Source organism: Carlito syrichta, unplaced genomic scaffold, assembly GCF_000164805.1.
Source record: "Carlito syrichta isolate Samal-C Ts95f unplaced genomic scaffold, Tarsius_syrichta-2.0.1 Scaffold306897, whole genome shotgun sequence".
Taxonomy (NCBI): domain Eukaryota; kingdom Metazoa; phylum Chordata; class Mammalia; order Primates; family Tarsiidae; genus Carlito; species Carlito syrichta.
In genome coordinates this window covers 274788-282305 of record NW_007250993.1, presented here as the reverse complement: position 1 = coordinate 282305, position 7518 = coordinate 274788, and the positions used below count along the sequence as shown (strand labels likewise).

At 42.4% G+C, this 7518-nt stretch overlaps 1 pseudogene; it reads left to right on the top strand.

Annotated features, from left to right (window-relative positions):
* The first annotated feature begins 1860 nt into the window (after positions 1-1860).
* Positions 1861-2597, top strand: LOC103265881 (annotated as a pseudogene).
* The last annotated feature ends 4921 nt before the right edge of the window (positions 2598-7518 follow it).

The window sequence follows — 7518 nt, the reverse complement described above, 5'->3', positions numbered from 1 at the left end:
AAAAAAAAAAAAAAGAAAAAAACATCGGGAATCGGACCTAGGCGCCTCCAAGGCCTGGGGGGAGGAGTTGGGGAGTGGGGGAAGGCGGGCAGCAGGGCGCGGGCTCAGGGGACAGCGCGGAGAAGGAGCCGAGACCTGAGGGAGAAGGCTGTGACCCGAGAGGCGCCCACTCACGCCTCCACAGGGTGGTCGCGCCCCCAGCAGGGTGTCCGGCCGCGGCCCGAGGTGGGCTTGTGGAGGGCAACGCTGCCCCAAGGTGGGGATGGAGAAGAATCGAAAAGGAAAAGAGAGGCAGGAGAGGGAGGCCTGCAGTGCAGATCAGGGCAGTGGCTCCCAGGAGGCCAGGCCTTCACCAGCTCCGTGGCCCCTCTCTCCTCTGGGCCTCCAGTCCCTCCAGGGAGGCCGCTTCCATTCACCATGAAGGCCAGTGGAGAAAGGAGCTGAGGTGGGGAGACCGGAGCTCGGCACCGCTCCCTCCTCAGGATGATGATCCCAGGTACCAGCAGAAAGGGCTGGGCCCTGATGGGCTCGACAAATAAATGCTGAGAGAGCAGGACTTTCCAGACCCAGGGATATGAAGGAGAGAAAAGGGGCCCCTGCCCTGTGGTACACACAGCACGGGTGTGAATGCACAACTGTGCGCTGAGGAATGAAGTCACCACATATGCTGCACCGACTGTTTCCCTGAGCCAGGAACTTCACCTATGTTAACTCTTTTTGTTCTTTCTTTTTTTTTCTTTTTTTAAAGCAGGATTTATTGAGAGGACAGAAAAGCTCCCACAATGGGAGGGGACCTGGAGGTGGGGAGGGGCTCTTCTCTCTTAAAACAGCCCCCAGGTAGGTAACATCACCCTGAGTGGCCGTGTGACTCACCCTGGGTCACACAGCTGGCCAGGAGCCTTGGGCCAGTCTGGCTCCAAGTCTGTCACCTTCGCTGTGCAGCCTCTGCCATGCTGCTCCTAGAAAAGTGGTGAAACAAGGGTTGGCCAACAGGAATACTGAGACACCCAGAGTTGTGTAGACAAGATGGTTCTCTTTAAGAGGACTCATGTTAACAGACTGGAGTGGTGTTTCCAAGGGAATGGGGTGGAGAGGTGGAGGGAAGGCTCACGGCCTGAGGTCAGGGGCAGTGCTGGCTAAACCCTGGCTTGGGAGTGTGGCTGCCTGGGGTTGGATCTGGCTTAGACTGGGTACTCAACTTTCTTAAGCTACAGACTCATCTTCCTTAGGAGCCCCACCTTATAGGTGGCATGAAATTGAATGTGATAGAGTGTCAAGGGCTCTGCAATATGCTTGGTACATTCTAAGAAGTCAAGGGCCAGGTGCAATGGCTCATGCCTGTAATCCCAACACTTTGGGAGGCCAAGGTAGGAGGATCACTAGAGGCCAGGAGTTTGAGACCAGCCTGAGCAACATAGCAAGACCACACAATGGAATATTATGCAGCCATAAAGAAGGGCAAACATATGAACTTCGCAGCAACTTGGACGGATTTAGAGTCGATGATACTCAGTGATCGATCACAGAAACAAAGAATGGAGTATCATATGTTCTTACTCATAAGCGGAACTTGAACAATTATCATAATACTATAAGAAAGAGATTGGAAGTAGTGTGAAACTGCCAGGGGAGGGGGGCGGGATTGGCAGTTGAGCGAAACTGCTAGGGGAGGGAGGAGCACACCTCATTTACAAGGGTACCTGCATAATCAACGTTTGTACACCTAACTCTGAATTGTACCCCACATCTTTAAAATTAAAAAAAAAGTGGGCGAAAGATATGAATAGACACTTCTCAAAAGAAAACATATGAGCAGCCAACAGATACATGAAAAAATGCAGTACCTGTAGACCTAGAAAGATGGCAGAGGAAGAGCAAAGAAAAATCCTTTTGGTTCCAAAAAATCTCCTGAGAAAGAGGAAGGCTTATCAAGCTCTCAAAGCCACTCAGGCAAAGCAGGCACTTTTGGCAATGAAGGAGCAAAGAAAAGGAAAAGGGCTCAAGTTTAAGCAATTGGAATTGTTCCTATATGATTCCTGGAGGCAGATACATGACAGTGTGCATCTCAGAAGACTAGAAGTGAAACCTCATGCCTTGGAATTGCCAGATAAACATTCATTGGTCTTTGTTGTACGCATCCAAAGAATTGAGGGGTGAGTTCACTGGTGCAGAGGACCATTGCAAGACTTCACCTGAAAAAAATTTTCAGTGGTGTCTTTGTCAAAGTCACCCCCAGAGCCTAAAAATGCTGTGTATTGTGGAACCCTATGTGACCTGGGGATTTCCAAATCTGAAGTCTGTCCGGGAACTCATCTTGAAACGTGGACAAGCCAAGGTCAAGAATAAGATCATTCCTCTGACAGACAACACATTGATTGAGGAACACTGGGGAAGTTTGGTTCATTTGCTTGGAAGATCTCATTCATGAAATTGCCTTCTCGGGAAAGCATTTCCAGGAGATCTCATGGTTCTTGTGCCCTTTCCAACTCTCAGTAGCCCATCATGCTACCAAAAATAGAGTAGGCTTCGTCAAGGAGAAGGGCTCACCTGGCTATCCGGGTGAACACATCAATCAGCTAATCTGCCTGCTGAAGTAGACCTAGAATACCTGAAAGCACAGTGCATTGGAAGCACGTGTTTTTGTTTTTTGGAATTGACATCGAGTATCTTCAGAGAAGATTATTTGGGACTCTTCCTTCAAAAACTGGAAGGAAAGGGTCAGGGAAAAGACAGAAGATTATGTTAACAGCAGGCACCTCTCATCACAGTCCAGTTCCAAGGAAAAATTCCAATGTTCTCCACGTTGACTGCCCCCACCTCTGAAATCAATATATGTCATGCAGGAAGGAGTCTCATTTTGTCACATCTTCTGTCCTGAGGTTCAGTATTGGTGAATGAATAAAGCAAGCATGTGTACAAGACTCCTGCAGCAGTGGACCAAGCCCAAGGGCATACTTGAATCTGGAGGTTCCTGGGGCTTGCTTTGAAAAGACTTGAAATACACTTAAGAACAAGAGCACAGAAACAAAAAAAAAAAAAAGAAAAGAACAAAAAGAAAAAATGCTCAGCCTCACTAGTCATCAAAGAAATGCAAATTAAAATCACACTGAGATACCACATAACTCAGGTCTGGATGGCCATCATCAATAACTTAAAAAACAACAGATGCTGGAGAGAATGAGGTGAAAAGTGAACACTTCTACATAGCTGGTGGGAGTGTAAACTAGTACAACCAGCTAGGATTTTGACAAGGATTGTATTAAGTCTGCAGATCAATTTTGGGAGTATTGCCATCTTAATAAGTCTCCTAATCTATAAACATGGACTGTTTTTCCATTTATTTATGTCTTTCAACAATGTTTTATAGTTTTTAGAGTACAAAATTTGCATTTCGAAAATCATATTTATTCCGAAATATTTTATTCTTTTTGATATTATAAATGGAATTGCTTTATTACTTTCATTTTTGAATTTTTTATTGCTAGTGTAGTGAGATACGATTGATTTTTGTACGTTGTACTATAACCTTGCTTATGTGCTATAACCTTGCTGAACTTGTTTATTAGCGCTCATAGTTTTTGATTGATTCATTATGATTTTCTACATATGAGATCATATTATCTACAAATAGAGATAGTTTTACTTTTTCTTTCTAATCTAGTTGATTTTTATTTCATTTTCTTGCCTACTTGACCTGGCTAGAAACTCTAGTACAATGTTAAATAGAAGTGGTAAGAGTGAACATTTAGCCCGGACAACTTGGGGAGACCTCATCTCCACAATAAATCACAAAATTAGCTGGGCGTGGTGTCGAACACCTGTAGTTCCAGTTACTTGGAAGGCTGAGGTGGAAGGATTGCCTGAGCCCAGCAAGAAAAAATGCTCAGCCTCACTAGTCATCAAAGAAATGCAAATTAAAATCACACTGAGATACCAGTAACTCCAGTCAGGATGGCCATCATCAATAACTTAAAAAACAACAGATGCTGGAGAGAATGAGGTGAAAAGTGAACACTTCTACATTGCTGGTGGGAGTGTAGAGAGGTCGAGGCTGCAGTGGCCGTGAGTGTGCCACTGCACCCAGCCTGGGTGAAAGAGTGAGACTGACTCAAAAAAAACAACAACAAAAAAGTGAACATTGTCTTACTCCTTTTCTTACTGAAATAGCATTTGGTCTTTCACTATTAAGTATGACGTTAACTGTGGGATTTTAAAAAGATAGATGCCCTTCGTGTTAGCACACACCTGTAATTCCGGCTACTCAGAAGGCTGAGGCGGAAGGATAGCCGGAGCCTGGCAGGTTGAGGCTGCGGTGGCCGGGAGCGGCCACTGCACTCCAGTCTGGGCGACAGAGTGAGACTCCAACTCAAAAAAAAAAAAAAAAAGATAGATGCTCTTTATCAGAAGTGTCTGAGGAGAAGAGAGTCAGCAAGAAAGCAATGGAAAATAGATGTTGGTGGGTTTCTCACTGAAGGTCTGTGCTCTGCCTTTTGAGCTAAAAGAAGATAAAACCTGTGACTACCCAAGTCATTCAAGAACAGAGCCAGACTGTGCCAGGCTCCATACAGGTAGAATTAGGGCTTAAAATAGAAACTGATTTGAATTGTAGGAAAATGGAGTTACATTTTTAGGCCAGGTGTGGTGGCTCATGCCTATAATCCCAACACTTTGAGAGGCTGAGGTGGGAGGATCAATTGAGGCCAGGAGTTCTAGACCAGTCTAGCCAACATTGCAAGACCCCCATCTCTTAAAAAAAAAAAATTAGCGGAGCACGGTGGCATGCACCTATAGTCCCAGCTACTCAGGACACTGAGACAGTAGAATCACTTGAATCTGGAAGTTCGAGACTGTGGTAAACTATGATTGCATCACTGTACTCCAACCTGAGTGACAGAGAGTTATCTCTAAAAATAAAAATAGCAGTTTCTTTCACCCATGCCAGCTGTGGCATGTCTTCCTTTCTTTTCTCTGTTCTTTCTTCCCAAAATTTTGTTATAAAAATAAATAAATAAAAATAAAAAGAAATGTTTAAAGTAGTAAAATTTTAAAGAAGTTATATTTTTTGCTCATACAAATTGTGAGCAGAAATGGATAATCATTGTGTTATTAATCAATAAATAGCTTTTATAGCAGGTCTTTTTTATACTTATAACTAGAAATGGGTATATATAATAAAAATTTCCAGTCATATTTCCTTTTTGGATGCCTCTCCTGCTCAATATGAATCCATCCAGTGTCTTAGTTAATACATTTTTAAAACGTTAAAACATTTTTTAGAATTAACATTGATTTTTTAAGAAAGTCTCCTGTGGAAATTTCATTGATTTGGAGTCAGAGAATAATACACTTCTAGAAAGGACAATCTCATTTTATGTAAAAATCAATTACATTTTACCATTTAAAGGTTTTTGGAAAGCTAACTGAAGATCTGAATCTTGAAGCATTCCCTTTTACACATTCAAATAAAACATTTATTCATTAGTATACAATTAAAAATTATACTTTCTTATTTTGTAGGACTGTTGTGTAACCAGAAACAAGAATTCACGCAAAATGTGGACATACATTATGATTTTTCTAATAAGATAATTACTGCATCACATTTTAATTTTAATTTTAATTTATTTATTTATTTATTTGAGTTGGAGTCTCACTCTGTCACCCAGACTGGAGTGCAGTGGCTGCTCCCGGCCACCGCAGCCTCCACCTGCTGGGCTCCGGCGATCCTTCTGCCTCAGCCTTCCAAGTAGCCGGAATTACAGGCATGCGCTACCACGCCCGTCTGATTTTTTGATTTATTGTAGAGATGAGGTCTCACTGCCCAGGCGGGTCTCGAACCCGCGGGCTCAGGCAATCCACTCACCTCAGCCTCCCAAAGGCGTGGGATTACAGGCTGAGCCACCGAGCCCGGCTACATTTTAATTTTTAAAAAATTCATCTGAATTCTTGAATTTGGCCCTAGAATTCAAAACAAAAAATATTTCGAATATTCCTTTTTTCTATGTTTTCAAAGATTTACCCATTTTGAATAAGTCTATATTATTATATCATTCGAGTGTTTACTTCATTTCTTGAAAACTTAGAAAAGCATTGATATTGGGTGTTGTTCTTTATTTTAAACCAATAGATCTTCCCTGGCTGTACATTAGAATCAAGTGGGTTGCTTTTAAAATAGGCACTGGAGGTCTGGGGTCTGTCATTAGTATTCTTTAAAAGTTCCCTAGTAATTTTAGCATACAGTCTGGCTTGAGACTGTCATTTAAATGACTGCCGGAACTGGTGGATTTTATGGTATGTAAATTATACCTCAGTAAAATTATTTAAAACAATAATCACCAACAGGTATCTAAAACCACACCAAAATAAAGTATCACACCCATATGGCCATCAGGTGCCAACAGGACCATTTTACCCAGGACTGAGAGACTTTCCCGCATGCGGGATTTTAAGTTCTAAAACTGAGAAAGTCCTGGGAAAACTGGGAGAGGTGGTCACCCTATACTATGGAAGAGATGACCTTCCTGAATAGAAGAGGACTTTTTCTTCTTCTTGGCGAGGCTATTTGAGAAGCGACAGAGATGGTGCTGGTTTCTAGATGGTGCTAGGAGACCCTCATTTTTGCCATTTCTCCACCACACATTCACTCATTATCACCTCGCCCTTTGACTTCAAATCCTACCACCTCACTAAAATTACCCTTTTGGAGATGACCAATGACTTTTTTGGTCACCAAATCCTATGCGTCACCAGTGTCTATTGATGTTCCTCCTTCCATTCTTCCTTGCTTTCTCTAGCATAGTAACAGACTGTTATTTCTACTCTCCTTGGACTATTCCTATTTCCTTTGTTAGCTTCATTCCTTCTTGTGTCCCTTAGGGTAGGCATTTGTCATGGTTCTATTCTTACCTATGCATGCTTATGAATTTGTCTGACTCCTTTCTGCCTATATTCCCTGTTGTCAGTAGCTATTATTATGACTGGGATAGTCTCAATATCTGTGACTCTGCTAGGGTAAAAGGAGAGAGAGAGAGAGAGAGAGAGAGAGAGAGAGAGAGAGAGAGAGAGAGAGAGAGAGAGAGAGAGAGAGACTTTGCTTGCAAAATCTTAGAAAACTTTTTTGTCCTCATAGTGAGGTTTGACATTATAGTAATGTGACATAGCAAGAAAAAGTCACAGGAATTAACTTTGACAAAGATTTATATTCCCTGCCTTAATTAATTGCAAATTCCATGAGAAACTTTCTGTTGTATCCTAAGCATTTAGAAAAATGCCTGGCACATAGTAGGTATTGAAAAATAAAGAGTAACTGCATTGTCAATAGCAACGCGTTTTCAGTTACTTGTGAGTTCAGTGTCTCTTATACTGTACTAAGCCACATGCCATAATGAGTAGAGGGGGATTGCAGATAAAGAGGTTTGGCCTTAGTGTTCTCTTGCGTTCTCTTGGTATCTTGTGACATATAGCATTTATCTAGGAGCTCTGGAAAAGTTCCTGGATGGATCTAAATACTTTAAAGAT